We start from the raw sequence: 19,140 nt of genomic DNA, 5'->3' as shown, positions 1-19,140 counted from the left end.
TGTTGCTTAATTTATCCCTTGTGTATAGGATATTCCAGTATGACAGCCACGTTACAGTCACATACATATTTTTAATACATTGAAATAACCATATTGCAAAAATAGTGGTTACGTCACGTCTTTGCATGACAATGTTGCTTACGGCCATGACAAGATAAATGATTTCCGCCATATCGTGCAGGAAAAATTTAACCCCATGTACATCATCACGTAAATAAAAAGGAGAAACCATTGTACCAGTCATGTTTTGTTTTCATAATTCTTATGATGACATATTTTAAACTATATACGCACTCAAAAAGCATTCATCCTAAAATCGTTGGACGGAGACACAGTTTCCAGAGCTTGACCGCGCCCCAACAGCCGCGACCCCAGGTTAGACACACCCTCTGTAAGGGAAACGGACGGAGCCCCACAAGACATACTGGCAACACGCCATGTCCTGGCAAACCGCCATTTGTTTCATGCCATTGTGTGAGGTCAAGCTTGGGGATATGGAAGCAAGACCTTCGGGGATTTCTGGAAACATAAAAGTCAATTGTCAGAGGTGACAAGTATGGATTATTGACTGAAGCTGCAGGAGTTACCATTCGACCTACAGGATAAAAGTAGCGGTGAATATTATATAAATGGATACATGGAAACCAGTGATGGTGTTTGTGAAGGATATCCTGATCACACACACAAAACTGTGCTCGAAATGTACTAATGGGAACTCATCCTTGTAATCTGCTCATCAATTATCTACCTTAAACTCGACAAACATTTCACTTTTAAACACATTCATGTTTTGTGGCCATATGTGAGTGTATTGTTTGTTGTATTGTGTTTTCAGTGTTAACCGTGCAAATCTTATCTCACCTCACCTCACCTCACCTCACCTCACCGCACCGCACCGCACCGCACCTCACCTCACCGCACCTCACCTCACCTCACCTCACCTCACCGCACCGCACCGCACCGCACCTCACCGCACCTCACCTCACCGCACCTCACCTCACCTCACCTCACCTCACCTCACCTCACCGCACCTCACCTCACCGCACCTCACCTCACCTCATCTCATCTTATCTTATCTTATCTTATGATGCTGTGGGGGAAGGGACATAATTCCACTCCAAGCCATCACGTTTTTCTATGTTACATATATGTCAGGATGTCTTACCCTCAAGATACGGGTTTGAAGGCGTCTCTCTGCGCGTGGAAGGCGTTAGTGTTGTCACAGAGGATAAGAGACAAGCTGCTTCTCCGGATCTCCTGCTACGAACAGAACATGACACCAGCTCGACACCAGCTCGATACCAGCTCGACACCAGCTCGACAACCGTCTAAGAATCAACACAGATACGTCGCTCTATGCAATACATGTATACGAGACGGTGACATCCCTAAAATTATAAGTTCAAAATTATGTACACGGGTGACAGTGTGCAAAGAGGTACGCAAATCATGGGTGGTTTGCATCTCAAAAACACTCGGCCGTAGTAATGGCGTTAGGGAACAGAGGTTACTGTTATGTTACAATGTGCCTCCCCACAAATGGTCCTTTTAAGGTGAAGTATAGACCCATTGTTTCTGACCATGAAGTAAATTTAATGTTCATGATGTTGATCACCGGATTGTCTGATGCAGCTCCAGATACAGACCGCCGCTATATAGCGGGAATATTGCTGAATGTGGCCTCAAACAATAATCAGACGTTATATTTCAAACATGTAATGTTCTGAATTGGAGAGGGGAATTGAAATTCCTTCATTATTCATATTTTTGGTTTTACTTTAAGCGTGTTGCTGGGGCGACGGGGTATGTGAAGACAGATATCCCGGGGTACTCTAAAAAACCAATGAAACCATGTGGGGTTTTTTTCTCACCAAGAGAAAAGCGAGTGTAAGGACGATCGACTTCAAACCAGAATCGGTGCCCCTTCTTCAAGGCGGGAAACTGATGTCCGAGAAGACAGCCACAGGTGGCACCCATCAAACCTCCTGGGAGGGGTCGCTGCTGACGCTCTGAACAGGTCGATGTCAGCAGGATCGCTGAAAATTAACAAACGTCTTTATTATGAGTTTACTGACCGGAAGCAGGAATTCCATTGTAAATATCTAAAATGTACACAAGCCACGAATTCCTCCCAAAAAGCAAGTCTGGAGACTATGAAAGTCTTAATTCATGGCCCAGTCGAACACAGAAGCACACGTGGTGTCCCCTTGTTCAAAAGGCTGTTCATTATCTGGGTACCCGGTAGTATGAGATGGAAAGGTGATTTTAATGTTGTGGCATTTCACAGGCGATATGGGTTGTATACTCCCAAGCGTGCTGATCCACTGACTAGAGTAATAATAAAGTATAACCTTGAGAACACACTATCTTATGGCCAAGCATAGGACACTATATTAAGAACAGTAGCGATAGTTGTGGTGGTGTGGAAACCACTATCATAGGTTCCTGGTGGGGTCCAAGGGACGCCACTCGTACGTCTGTAAAGCGCATTGTGGCGCCTCAGGCGACCGTTCCCGGACTCTTCCATATAACTGGAATATTACTGAGTGCGGCGTAAAACTAAACTCACTCACTCATGACACCTCCCTCCATCATCAACTACCAAGTTTTCAAAATGTCCCACTTCATGGGCACTTTCCTAATCAGCCGCTATATCAACAAGATGTCCTACATCCAGGACTTCTGGACTTCCTTCCAGATCGAGACTGGTGTTGGCTTGTCTGAAGAGGAAATCCGTTACTTCCCGGGTCATGAATCGGTCTGGTTTGTTTGACCGGTCAACCAGCGTCCCCCCTCAGCAATTCATGCACTAACTCACCACTGGACGCAGTTATAAGACGCAGTGTTGTCAAACATATCTCGCACCGAGAAGTTCGGCCTCCTGCTGCTGAAGGTTGATCTGATCCAGGAATGTCCAAATCTATAGGCTGCTGCAACGAAAGCGTTTCTTATGCTTGGGTCAGTGAGCTCATCATATACATTGTAATAACCTTTAGATGGAGACTTGAGCCGGAATTGAGACACGGTAGCCTTGTTCAACACCAGAGGAAGGAAGTGGTTGTAAGTGATCTTCTGGCAGATCGCACCGATAATTTTCCTACTTTCCTGAAACAGTCTTTCGTCATTCCAATATGGATTGATTTTCTGGAGTGTCAGTGCTATTCTATTGTGCTCTCTCATGAAGACGATGTGTATGCTGGTCAGGACTACCTGCTCGTTAACGCGCAAGCAATACCAATCACTTTGTGACTGGGCATAAAAAGTGCACACAAAATAATTGAAATTATTATCCAGACGAAAATAACATTTGTCCCAAAGGATAAAAGAGTTGCTGAATCGTACAAATCACGGATGAAACGTGCTTGGTTCGGTTACATTCATATGAAAAGAACTCGTATTTTGTTAACCAAACTTCCTTCACAAAGTTGTCAAATGAGCCGTAATTCGTTCTTCACGTTTGTCAAGCCTGACGCTTGTTTTGGGTTTTTTTGTTTTTGCTTTTGCTTGGGGTTGGGGGAGGTGTTAACTTTTGGGCGTAGTTAGTTTGCTGTGTAGAAATATTTGGTGGCGGTCTTAAAATAGTAATTAGAGTGTGGACCATAGATTCCATTCATCAACAGCTTTAGCATCGACCAACGCAACTGGGATACGTTGTGTTGTGTCAACAAAGTCAGCGACCATGAACATCCGAACTGTTTAGTCGCCTCTTACGACACACATGGGTTACTGAAGACTAATTCGCAAACGAATCTTCAAATCTTCAAGGATCTCCTACGCAGCGAACTGAATTCACCAGAACTGGATAGGAAATGGTGGGTAAATAGAATTTAGTATAGTTTGAGTAAAGTTTGGAGGTATGTGACTGGTCAACACAACCGAGGAATTCGAGATATCCGTTTCAAAATATGTATTACTCTGCAACGAATTTTAGTGTTCTATTTTGAAAAGAAGATATTTACCACCGACCACGGACCACCGACCACGGACCACCGACCTGGGAGATGACACCCGTTCGGGTGTAGAGCCGTAGACAAGAGAGGCGTCTATAAAGGCCGTTAGGATGTTCATCTGTTCCGCTGGCACTGCAGATGAAATTAACGGAAGTTTATTTTCGTTTGGTGAGTGAGAGAATTATTGAATTTTGCTGCTTTAAACAATATTCAGACAACATCACGATGATGTGACAATACCAGCATCTGGACCAGACAACCCGGTGATTGACAATATGAGCATCGATCAACGTAAATGGAGCAGGATGACAGACATCACTGAATCTGTTAAAGAGAAATCTTCCGGGACTAGCCTTGCTTTTGTTAAAGTATTTTTGTCATATGGATTCCCGGATAATATCCCCAAATTGTTGCGCCTTACGTAGAACGGATTGAAAGCAAAATGGCATAGCCTGAAATCGACAAAGATGTTTCACATAAGACTGTGTCAAGACTGCAACTAAACGGTTTGTGAAAGCAAGGAATGAGTGTTACGTGTCTTGCATCAAAGTACGTTGCAACGTGAATAAAGAGGAATGATTCTCTTCTGTGATTCAAGAAACGAATGAAAACAAAAAGCAAACACTCCAAATTGCAACTATTCACACAAAAATCATTTCGCTAGACAACAGCGATCAATCATTACAACTTAATATCAGTTATTCCTTTCAACAGGCACTGGGTACTCATTTAGCATTCATACATAAACACCTTTGACTAATCCACTGTGCAAGATAACAGTGATTAATCGATCAACGTAAAATTGTTAATCCTTTGAACGATGTTGGTTTTTTTATCTCAAGTGATTATTCCTTTCTTGCTGCGCTATCACATGCATATTATATAACATGTAACACATCAGTCATATTAAACGAGATACATGTACTGAACAGCAAAAGAAACGCAAGTTTCAAAGAAATGAAATCTCATAAAAGTAAGCGTTCATGTATATGTCTTCATTTTAAAAACTAGCTCGTTTCTTTTGCTGTATATCTGCTTGAGTAATTACTTACACCCTGAACACCTGGTGTTATCCACCTGGATGGATCTGGCGAAGTGGATACACCTTTGCTTGAAGTGACGGTCTGTGGGGGGAATTGGGATTGGAAAACATTCGTCTCTGTCGAAAATAGTGGAACTGATTACCAAGTGAATTTTCAGAAATGTTTGCTTAGTAAGACTGTATGACGGCAGCGATAGCACTGCAGAGTTAGGTCTTAACAATGCAAGACAGTCCCACAGTCACGCTCAGAAATAAACTGCAGAAACCTGCTTTCACAATTAGCCCGTTTATGTTGAAAGGGCGGGTAAATGTTGTTTTCCGCCCCTCTCTCTCACATTACACATTTTTCTAAACACTGCAATCCTACGTTGTTATCTCTGGGTTAAATGTTATACATCAAACACTTCATACAGTACTGAACTATCGATGAGCCCACCGTAAACTAACGTCTAACATGTTCCTCATTCTATGCCGGACATCTTCAGGACAACACGTCAAAGGATTTCTGGTTTTTTCCTGTGGAATAAAAGCGGCATTGATAAGGAACACATTTTACTTTTCCGACCATAACACAAGCAAGTAATTAATCCATATCAGTTAGAAAGTTTTACAATCCTGGTCCAGAAATGCCCTTTCAAAAATACACACTGAAAAATGTGGGTAAAATTCTCTCCAGGTCAAACAGGGTAACATGTGGTGCAGGTCAAAACTGGCAAAGGAATGTTATGGAGAGGGTGAAACAGATGGTTGTGGAGATAGAGTTTTATGGAAAGGAGAAACAAAGCGTTGTGGAGAAGGCGACTTGGATTATTATGGAGACTTACGGGGATTTGTGGAGATATTGGAACAACGGCTTGTGGAGAGGATGGAACTGTACGTTGTTGAAAGGGCAGACCCCAGTGGGACCGAATGTTGTGGAGAGGACGGAGCGCCGGCGTGGAACAGAGGATTGTCCAGATAGCAGAGCACAGTTTTAAGGAGCGGAGAGAAAGACAGTTGTGGAGAGGGCGGAACGCCGGTGTGGAACAGAGGATTGTCCAGATAGCAGAGCACAGTTTTAAGGAGCGGAGAGAAAGACAGCTGTGGAGAGGGCGGAGCGCCTGTGTGGAACAGAGGATTGTCCAGATAGCAGAGCACAGTTTTAAGGAGCGGAGAGAAAGACAGTTGTGGAGAGGGTGGAGCGCCGGTGTGGAACAGAGTATTGTCCAGATAGCAGAGCACAGTTTTAAGGAGCGGAGAAAACGACAGTTGTGGAGAGGGCGGTGCAGAGTTTCATGGAGATTTACTGAGATTTGTGGGGAGATTAGAATACAGAGTAAGGGAGAGGTTGGAATTGATCGTTTTGGCAGGGGAGAGTTTTGTCTAGAGAGAAGTACCGAATGTGGTAAAGAGGGCGGGATAGAATATTGTGGGAGGAGCAGTTTCATCCTTGTTAAGGGAAGATAACTACGGACCTGGATCGACCCCAGGTAGCTGAAACATTTTTGCGAGCGGTAAACAAACAAACAAACATAATGATCGTTGTGTACATGGTACCAGAAGAGTGGTGATAAAACTCACTGGTCATGGTCGATGTTGGGAATGACAATCATTTGCGCTTACTGTAGAGACTAGAGATGAACCATGCCCCTGGGGGAGTCTATGGGGCAACTTTGTTGTTAAAGCGTTCGCTCGTCCACGCAAGATCCGGTTTCGATTTCCCGCATGGGTGCAGTGTGTGAAGCCCTGTTCTTATCTCTCCAGAGTCCTCAGCTGAATGCTAAATGCGATGTAAAACTATACTTACTCACTGTCTTAAGAATTTGCATAATGTCAACACCCGTTGAGCAGTGCTTGATCTTGAGCATTCAGTTGTCAGTGGCCATGGGATTAATACATCTATTCCATGCCGTGAAGCATGTTGGTAAATCTACCTCCTGGAACGCCATAATGCACTAGTCCACCTCTCCTGGAAGGCGTCACCAAGTGCTCGAGCATCTGGACTGCTCCCTACAAAGGCGGTGTGTTGAGCTCTAGTCGATCTTCCCCTGCCGTTGTCCACATCTGGCGTATGTAACAGAAGAGCGAGTGAATAAGTCGGGTTTAACGTTGATATTTTAGTTACATATCATGGTCTGTCAGCTATATCAGAGAAAATGCCATGATGAGTTAGGGCACTAACACCTAGGATGACTGAGTATGGTTTTACGCCACTTTTAGCAATATTCTAGCAACATTACGCCGGGGAACACCAGAAACGGGCTTTACACAATGTAGGGCGGCGTCGAACCCGTAATGATATCAGAACGTTACCGCACCCTACCCAGAACTAGTATCTACTACTACATGGGAAAATGGTACTTGCCTGCATTGTTGGACGATTGGTATTATTGTTCCAATTTATAAACATGGTGATGCAAATAACCGAAATAACTATAGAGGAATAAGTTTTCACTTTTATAGTTAATAAGAGACTTGCAAACTGAGGAGATAAAACGGATAAGATAAATAAATCGCAAGCTGCAGCTGGATTTAGACATGGATGTACCACTGTTGACAGCATGTTTGTTTTACAAGGTATGACACGAACATATTTGAATTCAAAGGGAGAGAAGTTCTACGCCCTCTTTGTGCATGATGCGAAAGCTGTTCAAAGCAACAAACTATGTAAACTTTAGTCTAATATGTGTGATCACGTGAAGCACCTGTTAAACGTTCGACTTGGTGTAAGGCAAGGATGGATACTTAGTCCATTTCTGTTTTCATTTTTCATCAACGAGCTTGCTGTTCAAATCGAAACCAATTGCTCAAGTGGCAAACAACTTCATCCACAAATATTCACAACTTTCCTGTGTTGTTTGCAGACGACGTCGTGCTGTTTTTAAGCACCTTAGTGCCCTTCAAATAATTGCATTTGAACATCAGTATGGTAAATCGAAATAAAGAATAAATAGAGAGAAAACAAAACTTTCTAAAACCATTCTAAAATAATTTTGGTTAAGGGTATACATTTGTGTTAGCTGTTATATATATTTGGGATTTATTTTACCAATGTTTTTTTCTTGGACCATGCTCGTCAAATATGCTTTTCTTATCGGTATCATGACGACAACAGGTATACTTGGATATATTAAATTAATTACAAACCTGTTTTAAATTCCTAATGCAAAAATAAAGTTCTCGATTTTGACGAATGGGATGAGTGACGTTAGTTTTTCTCTGCACTCAGCAATATTCCAACTAAATGGAGGCGGTCTGTAAATAATCGAGTCTGGACCAGATAATCCTGTGATCAACAACATGAGCATCGATCTGTGCAACTGGGAATCGGTGACATGTGTCATCCAAGTCAGAGAGCCTGACCATCCGATCTCGTTAGTCACCTCTTATGACAATCATAGGTTACTGAAGGACAATATTCTAACCCAGACCTTTATGGATCTGACGCATTGAACAGAAGTCTGGGAAGTAGTAGACTTTTATCAGACAGAAAGAATGCACGTGTATGCATGCAAGAATCTTACTGTTAAACTGAATACAGTTAACGCTGTGGTTTATGGTATCAGATATCCAAACCACTTGTACACGAGCATGAAAGTTGTAAACACGTTATATCATTATGCTATTGTATGATGAAAATGGAAAAAGAAAATGGACATTTCATATTCTATTGACTTGTGAAACCTTTGGAATGAATAATATGTAGAGTCTCATGCGTCGTTCATTCAGTCGTGAACCATAAGACTTAAAGACCTATACCGTCCAACTTGGGGTGAGAAATCTTTCTATTTGCTATGTTCATTGATAATGCAATATTGTATAGAACAAAAGGTGTTATCACTGTAATGTAAGTATGTTTATTTATGAAATTCCACATCGTGTATGCATATGTACAATAGGCCTATAGTCTCTTCAGTGCGAAATAAAGATTAATTGATCATCGGCGTGACGAACTAGCGTTTTAACCGCAAGGCTATTCCACCGCCCTCTGACAGCTATAAATTTAGACAGGACAAACAAAGGGTCCTCTGTTGCTGGGCTAACCACTTGCCGCCGACACGTTTAAGTGACGGAGCGAACTCCAGAACCTACTAAGCGGTCGTCCATGTCCTCAGCAGGTGACGATTCGGTTTCATACTCTTGTCTTGTCTAATATATCAGTGCATCTCTATTGCAAATTGAAGAGATGACTATCTCTGTACCTTCTATGGTACGTTCACATAAAGAACCGAAAGAACCATAAGAATCGTGCCCAGCCAAGACAAGTGCTAGAATCTTGCTACTAAAGATTGAAAGCTGCATATACCTTCTGTGATACGTCCATGTGAAGACCGGAAGTAACTAACAATGAATCATCGAGAGTCTGCCATTGCTTTGTGTCTGATCAGTACAGTGAAACAGAAATGCTCATATGTGTTACACAGGGTCGTATCTTACCTGCGAACTCACTGTGTGTTTGAAGCTGAAAGAAATAACTGTCTCTTATCTCCTATAGTATCTGCGATGACACCCACCCAAACCCCAGCCAGCACACACACAGACGTCAACATCTTGTGGAGCATCGTGTTCATATTAACACCTGTATTCGCCCTTCTTCTGTCCAGGCGTTGATCTGTGTGAATCACGTGGGATACAAACTGAAAATAAAGTTCATTCAGTATGAGTGAGTGAATTCTCCGCCGCTAGTAGCAATATCCCAGCAATACCATGTGATTCACAATATTTTAGGTGAATTTGTTCATTTGCTTTCCCACTTGCGCGCAACCCAAATCTCTGAGCAATTTATACAAAATGATAGATTCCATATGAGAATCAAACATTTTTACACAACCGTTGTGGCTATGCAACTGCTTAATAGAAAAGTGAAAGAGTAATGATATTACTCTGATTATTGGAGGTCCTATTTACATATAGTACTATAATATCATTTTCGAGGTCAGTACAAACGTTAGTTCAGAAACGCACTTATTCCTATTCATTATTGTCTTTACATTACGGTTTACATGATTTCCCGTTTTGTAACGTCACCTCTACCTACTAAAGGAAGTCAGGGCATCAGCTTTCTTTTGCAGTTGAAATATATGTATGGAATATTTAAGACCTCTTTGAAGCACTCAGTCGACTGACAGCTCGTGACTGATGTGCATTAAAAAGGTCTTAAATATTCAATGCATATATTTCAACCGCAATGCAATGCTATTCATTACAGTTTTTTTTATTCAGAGCTACAGTCACAGAAAGGAAAGGACGTGTCTGAACAAACATAGCCACAAAGAAATCAAATACTTCTGATGAAAAAGCCGTTCACCGGCGATGCAGTTCTATAAAAGATTTGTTGCAAACAAAACATTCACGAATCTACAGTAACATATTAAAAACAAGTAAAACCATTTAGTTGGTATCCAGAACATAGATCTGTGCAATGCTGACACTAACAATATGGAATCTTATACTGCGCTTCACTCCACACCAAAGTGTGCTCAAAGCGCTAACAGAGTTCACATATATAACATGTTTACCATCCATTTGGAATGAACAGGTAGGGCTTAAGATGCTTCTTGAAACAAGTCAGGGTTGGAGTTGATTTCAGATCAAATAAGAGAGCGTTCCATTCAACGGCAGCATCGCGAACTATGCCAAGGATACGATGCTGTGCCATATCAGAAACATTAGTACAATCCCATTAGTCGCTTCTTACAAACTTGGGTGGCTGAACAGTGATTCTCTCACGGATCCTCACAGAAGTCACTTGAAGTTAGAGCCAAATATATACCAGTGTTGCATGTATTCGCAAGCACATGCACGCACAGACAGACGTGCACACAAACTCACAGACACACGTATACAGACATACAAACACACACACACGCACACACACACGTACGCACGCAAGCACACACACACATACATACATACATACATACACATAATACATACACACACATACGGACATACATACATACACACACAGAGACATACACGCACGCATACATACATACATACATACATACATACATACATACATACATACATACATACATACATACATACATACATACATACATACATACATACATACATACATACATACATGTGGAAGAATAAAACGGTCAAATAATGTCAATACTATGTAGCATCCACTTTAAACTTATGTATGTGTCAGTAACACTTTATATCAAATATATACCTTCGCGTCTCTTAATTTTCACAGTGAAAAATATAGACAATGACTGGTTCTTTAAAGTGTTACATCAGACGTGCTTATGAGATTGTGATGCATTGAAAAATATATCTGGGATGTCTAGGATACTGTGACGCGGTTACATTAAAGTGTTTATGGGATTGTGATACACTTTTATGCTTGCCGTAAGAGGTGACCAACGGGATCGGGTGTTCAGGGTCGCTGACCTTGTTGACACACCTTGTCAAAATCACGAGTGCGTAGATCGATGCTCATGGTGGTAATGTCTAATATGTGTAGTCTTACCCCAGCCCCCTAATTGTACATATCAGTAATTAAGGGTGACTATTGGGGGCTATGTAGCTATTCCGATATCGATAGACGATTGCATGTTACCACAGCGATAACTACTACGATATTTCAGACAAAATTCAAATTTCAGATAAATTGCCATTTTCTACCAACTTCATTTACATTAAACTAGTCATAACCTTTGAGTCAGTATTGCTCAAGTTGTCATGACGACTTCTTGATGAACACGATTTAGTGTTAAAAATTCAACAGGTCAACACATCCACACATGTATGAACTATTTATTACAAAGGTGTGATTTGCATCATGACTCTTTCATCCCCACAACTTTGTGTGTCAAATAACATACAAATTAATTCATAAATACTGGTTCTGTGGCTCTGTCACATTTTTGATAAATGGTCACCTTTTAATGTAACAAAACACTGACTGTGTTTAAGGTCGAAAATTAAATAATTCACAAGTAGATATGTTTAATTATAACAACAGGAACAAATATATCCAATGCACTGAACAGTCGACACACTCACCAGATTTAAAGACTACAATCATCCTTTGTCGCTATGAAAGTATCAATAAATCTCACAAATAAACTTGTCAACTTACTGACTGAAGTTGAACGATACGTTAACATACTTGGCAAATGGCAATATTTCACATGGCGAGGTGGAGGTAGCATCACCTTAACTAAGAGACTGTCACTGTTTGATGAAAGATGAGGGGGTAAAATGATTCACAATGCATCTGGCTTACTGGTTACTTCTGTTTTTGGGGAGTATTCAGTGTAGTTCTGTGACGCACAATGAGATTCATACAATATCAATTCCGTACCAGACCGTTAAAAGTTTCTAGAGGCAGAGGATCTTTTTCCAGGTTGTCAGAGCTCGCTGTACGACAAAGGCACGCTGTACGATGCGTTTGCACGGATTAGAAGGCGCGTAGTGTTGCAATATACAAGTGCTTAGATGCATCAAATCATGCGGATTAATATTTATGTTAAATGAATTGGTCTAAAAGTTCTGAACTGGTCATTGCACTAAGTTGGGTAATAGGACTGAACTCGGTTAAAAGGAAACGAGACTGTTCTGTAATCAATTATTTGACCTACAGTCATCAACTGAAGCAGATCATCAAACCACAAACATCTGTACCTGTAGCAAGGACATCCAAGGGCAGCTGAGGCATAACCAGTTGACAATATCAGTTAAGGCTCATTCGCACGTATTTCGAATTGACAGGAATCAAGGCGAATCAGCCAGAAAAAAATATAAAAAATCAAAATTCGAACCAAATTCGTGAGAGAAAGCAAGACAGTTTTGTCATGTCTTGTAGGAATGTCGTTACTGCCGCCTCCCAACTGCCACCTGTCCTTACAGTGACAGGTGGCCTAGTTTTTCATGCAATTCGGTGATCTTCTGATTGCGTCAAGGCTCATTTGAAAAGTACTGGGGCTATTCTGAATGTATTTGAAGTGGCTTGCCTTTTCCATGATTCACCCTTAAGTACGTTCAGAATATTTAGGACACAGAAATAGTGCTTAGAATGCAGTCAGAATGCACTCCAAATATCGTCGATATTTTTCCGTTTAGAATGTATCTCGAACGTTTTGAAAACATGTTGTTCAATTATTCGTGCATATTACTAGAATTGACCCAAATAGTTGGAACGTATTCGGAGTGCAGTGAGAAATTTTAAATTGAAGTTCGAATTTTCAAGAATCTCCAGGAACTTTCATTCCGACAGCATTCCAGCTTATTCCGCCTTGTGTGAAGGGGGTATTAGAAAGACATCATCGTAGCGATCCAAGCCCGTGATGTTTACAGCTTCTGATATCTTCCAGTATCTCCTACATATACAGATCATGATGTTTCTGGAGATGCGGATACTCAGGCAAGACTGTGTGGTCAGATCACTAGGCTGAGATAGTTGTGGAACACATCTCTGATGAAGACGATCAGACCATCTGGTGATCAACAGCATGGGCATTCATCTACGAAATTTGGGATACGATGAGTTGTGTCAAACAAATCAGTCTTACCACCTTGTCCCGTTAGTCGCCTCTGACGACAAACATGGGCTGCTGAAGACCAATTCTAAATTGGTTCGTCAAGGGTAAATGTCTCGTTAGATAGCTATTAAGTTGTATTCTTGACCTTTTATATAAAACAGATGCTAAAAGACCTGTTTTTGTGTAAAACATAAAGTAAAACATCGATATGGTCATTGACTTCATTGTACGATAATAACTGCTTATTTTCTTAAGCTTATCTTATCTTCTTATAACTCTGACGACAAGCAGAGGCACTGGGGCTGAAGATCAATTCTAACTCGGATCTTCTCGGGTCTCCTGAAAACGAAGAAGAGACAAGACATCATAGTATGAGTTTAGTTTTATTAGCTAAAACAGACCCGTGACGGTCCCGAGTAGAATAAGCCTTCAGCAACCCATGCTTGCCATAAAGGCGACTGTGCTTGCCATAAGAGGTGAGTACCGTGATCGGATGGTCAGGCTCACTGACTTGGTTGACACATGTCATCGGTTCCCAATTGTGCAGATCGATGCTCATGTTGTTGATCACTGGATTGTCTGGTCCAGACCTGAATATTTACAGACCGCCGCCATATACTAAAACTAAACTCACTCACTCACTCATCACCTAAAACAGATGAAGAGTTCCTCAGGCGATTCGTTCCAGATGCTAATCTTACTGTTGCTGATCCTCGAAGGTGAAAACGTGATCGACAGTCCCAAGCTGGGTGCATTCAGTGCAATATGCACTTCGTCAACCATACTACCCATCAAAAATTCAGACTCACTAGCGTTTATGTAGCCACTTACTTCAGGCAGCTGTTTAAAACTAGAGGTTGTTCCATTCAGTTTAAAGGGTCTGTTTACACTTGAACGGATGTGTTGTAAAACAAATTCGTAACGCTGATTAGAACATTGTCATGCGTTCAATAAATGATGAAACTCGGTGAAAATTGGCGAATTCTTAACAAAGTATTTACACCAAAATCGCAGTTGAGCAAATAAGAGAGCGTTCCATTCAACGGCAGCATCGCGAATTATGCCAAGGATACGATGCTGTGCCATATCAGAAACGTTAGTATATAATCCCATTAGTCGCTTCTTACAAACTTGGGTGGCTGAACAGTGATTCTCTCACGGATCCTCACAGAAGTGACTTGAAGTTAGAGACAAATATATACCAGTGTTGCATGTATTCACACGCATATGCACGCACAGACAGACGTGCACACAAACTCACACACACACGTATACAGACATACAAACACACACACACGCACACACACACGTACGCACGCACGCAAGCACACACACATACATACATACATACATACATACATACATACATACATACATACATACATACATACATACATACATACATACAACATATGGTGCGTGCTTTGAGTGAATCGAAACTTTTGATTTGTTGCATGTAGTGGATGGAGGGTAACGACCAAAAACACATAACCAGTACAGATCACAGAAGCATTTATCACCATTTTCACCCGCCAAACACGGAATGACAAAGGCGTTGCTAAGGAGGGAAAATTGAGAACTTCGTTTACGTGTTCTGTCGTTTCTCTGTCTAAATTCTCTTGCACCGGCCTCTAGACTCAAAGCTTGAATCAAAGACTGACTTCACCACTAGCTCCTCAATTCTCTTTCCATAGACCGCAGCATATCCACCACACAGAAGTACGGTATATACAACATACACGATTTGCATATGTTTATTTCATTATTTTATGTACTGATTTGTCTAACATGATCTAAATTCAGTTTTTGACGTCAAATGCTAAAACAGGATTTACGTTACATCAATGGCAATACGTTCAATGTACTTCGTTTTCACAGTTATTTCAGAATCCCTTACGTCATTATTAACTACACAAAGCGTAAACTGAACTATTATACCAGTGTAAAACACATTCAATATACTTCCCTTGTTCTCTATAAATATTTGAGTTTCTCTGATATAATCATAAACGAGATCCAATGGAATCGAAATATGCACACGTTGTCAGTACAGTATCTCTACAAGCTAAACTAACTATGAATGTGTATGCGTTAGATTCAACACTGACAGTTATATTGCATGTAGGGACATAAGATGGCCACGTTAATCAAAGTTATCGCTTGCTCACTATAAAGTATGGAGGCCACAGTTACATCGCCATGCTAGTTTTAATTACGCAAGAATACAAAGACGTTCTATAGACAAAGTATAATTTATTGAGAAAGGCATTACTCAAAGTCAAAACATGGGAGGGCGATTACTATAAAAGTCAAGCATCTTCACTGGTCAGTACACAACAACACTGACCGGTAACAGACTGTCATCGTTCCTGTTATTATTAAGGTAAGAACATTTACGCCTTGTTTCTTGATAGAGTTTGCCTTGCCCATATAGGTATAATCTAGATAGTTTGTCTTTTGTTAAAGAATGAGTTTTCCTGAATGTGCATGTATTATGAACCGATATGAACTAGATGTTGTGAATACATTTGTGTATATATATTATCAATATATGTGTGAATGGCGCATCCTACTTTAGTACACACACACACACACACACACACACACACACACACACACACACACACACACACACACACACACACACACACACACATACATACATACATACATACATACATACATACATACATACAATGAATGGATACAACATGGACTGGTAGACTATACATATGTATACAGTATACTGTGGATATTCACGTTTAAATGCGGCATGGCATTTCATTGACCCAGCACTACGAAACCAGGTTAAGTCTGGGCTAGTACAAGCAGCCACACATACACACGCTTGCGCGTCGTCCTATCAGCGAAATATTCTTAAGCGCGACTTTCAATACCATTTAACCTCACGTCACCTCAACTAACTTTTTTTTAAACTTTTTTGTATTGATTCCATGCATCCCTATTATACAATCTATACCAATAACAATAACAACAAAATTAGTTAGCACAATTATTGTTTTGTATCGTGTATATCTACTTACATTTAGTGATTAGCACATCCTACTTCTGAGGCAATAATCCAAAACATGTGTACATATATCTGTATTTACACTTAGAAAAATGCTCATATGTCACACGGGTTATGATGTAATTCTGTCTCTTGACATGACGTGACGGTTTTCTTATCTCCATAATAGGTATGGCGCGACAACTACCTATAGACTTTTACCTGAAATATTACAACAGTTGATTCATGTGTTCCTAATGTATTCATTCTATGTATATGTTGTTCTGTTTTGCATTTCATATCGTGCACAATCCCAATAACAGTAAACAACTCGACTGTAACTGTTCCTTTGCGTCTTACTTAGGAATAATTGTGTTCCAGAACATGGCCAAACATGCTATAACATGTCCTTATCTTGGCTAAGTAGAATTTAATGTCCAAGACATATGTCCTGTGGCTACGAAACTTTGGTCTTCCTTCAGATGCATAGCCCATAACGCCTTGTGAACCAGTGATCAAACGCTGGCATTCATTCAGTGTCAAACGGTGATTGATGAACAACTGTAAATACTGAACAATGCCCGGTTTAGGTTCAATCAAACATAAGTTATGATTCTGAGTAGGCTGAAGACGCTCGTATTTCACCTCGAGAAAATATGTATCAAACAGGAGGAGGACATGTCACGCGAGACACTGCAAGACTTTTATATATAAAATGTGTGTGGTCCATTTAAGGAAATGCTTCATATGCTTGATGTTGGTGTTCAACGGATACAATGGGCTAACTTCTGGTCTCTCCGTTCCCATCTTTTATTCCATTTAAACGAACTGACACCCTAATACACGTGATTTTGGTGTTTAATAGATCCAGAGTGCAAACTTACCAGTGTTCGCTTTAGCGCAGAAACCTGTTTTTTTTTTCAAGCACAACACTAATAAAAACACGAAAGAATATCTTGCGTGCGTGTTTTGGACGCATAGATTCTGATCTACTTAATTTAAAAAATCGCCTTATAGCAGCAACATTTTGAAGAATACATTTTGAAAAGATTCATTGCACGCTCAAAATATGTGGACTACTCATTTATAATATTTTATTTCTGCACGCACTCGTACAAAACCTACAGCGAACACAACGAACTGATACCCTACTCACATTACATACTCACAGCCTACCTACATTTCCTTGAACGGAGTGATATCCTGTTTATATTCTCTGCAAACGGACTGATATCCTATTTATATTCCCTATAAATGGACCGATATCCTATTTATAATCTCTGTTAACAGACTGATATTTTATTCATATTCCCTGTAAACGAACTGATACTTTGCTTATATTCCCTGTAGATGATCTAATACCTTCCATATATTCCCTATAAACGAACTGATACCTTCCTTATATATCCTGTAGACGTACTGATACTTTACTTATACTCCCTGTAAACGAACTGATACCTTACTTATATTCCCTGTAAACGAACTGATACCTTAGAAGTGATCTTCAGTAACCTATACTTGTCGTAAGTGGTTACTATATGGTCAGGCTCTTTGACATGCTTGACACATATCATCGTATCCCAAATGCATAAATCGATGCTCATGCTGTTGGTCAGTGAATTGTCTGGCCCAGACCCTATTATTTACAGACCGCAACCATAAAGCTGTAATACAGCAGATGTGAGACGTTAAACAGCCAGCCAACACAAAATCCACGAGAGGGATCCCATTCCTGTCACGAGGGATGACAGATGACTAAATATCTGTCACCTCTGACAGAATATATGTCGGATGCCTGAGTGCGCTACTACCTTGGGTCACAACTATATGGGTTATATACACTATTTAGAAAGAATGGCGAATATCTTTTGAATATGTAACTGGGGAAAAACACAGTACGCCCTTTCATCGCCGATAGTGAATACAGTGACTATGAATGCAATTCAGACACTTACTACAGCCTGTTATATATATATTTGTTTAGATATATACAGTGGGAGAGGACATCAGTTCAAGTCTAAGCATTGTCCAGTCTGACACCATTCCCACCATAACACACCTGAAACTCAGTTGGTTGCTTTCTTGTCGTAAAGTACAACCCCCAAAACAGTTTTCATGTGAATTTGCACGTTTTCATCACTCAAGAGACGTTTCAGTTTTGACGATGCTATTTTAAGCCGCTATGACTGACATCGACTCAGGAGTAAACCCTTTCACAAACTCTGCTACATGAGTAATACGAACTGTGCAGGCTGTTTTGCTCCTATTACAGTTTGTCGATTAAAACAATTTGGACACTTATTCTTATTACTTAGTCGGTGTTTAGACCCGCGAAGGTCTACCCGGGGTAGAATAGGCCTTCAGCAACCCATGCTTGCCATAAAAGGTGACTATGCTTGTCGTAAGAGGCGACTAACGGGATCGGGTGGTCAGGCTCGCTGACTTGATTGACACATGTCGTCGGTTCCCAGTTGCGCAGATTGATGCTCATGCCGTTGATCACTGTATTGTCTGGTCCAGACTCGATTATTTACAGACAGGAATATTGCTGAGTGCGGCGTAAAACTAAACTCACTCACTAGTCGTCGTTTATACCAGTTCTGAGTCCCGACCCACAACGCATTCGTGGTGCTACGACTTTCGCAAGCCAATTGTAAA

The 19,140-nt window shown here is 40.7% G+C and overlaps 1 pseudogene; it reads right to left on the bottom strand.

Annotated features, from left to right (window-relative positions):
- Positions 1–305: 305 nt before the first annotated feature.
- LOC137266119 (peroxidase-like) lies at positions 306–12,649 on the bottom strand (annotated as a pseudogene).
- Between the last annotated feature and the right edge of the window lie 6,491 nt (positions 12,650–19,140).

Source organism: Haliotis asinina, chromosome 15 (assembly GCF_037392515.1).
Source record: "Haliotis asinina isolate JCU_RB_2024 chromosome 15, JCU_Hal_asi_v2, whole genome shotgun sequence".
In the NCBI taxonomy this organism is placed as follows: domain Eukaryota; kingdom Metazoa; phylum Mollusca; class Gastropoda; order Lepetellida; family Haliotidae; genus Haliotis; species Haliotis asinina.
Note: the sequence above shows the minus strand (reverse complement) of the source record. Positions and strands in the feature narration are given on the sequence as shown.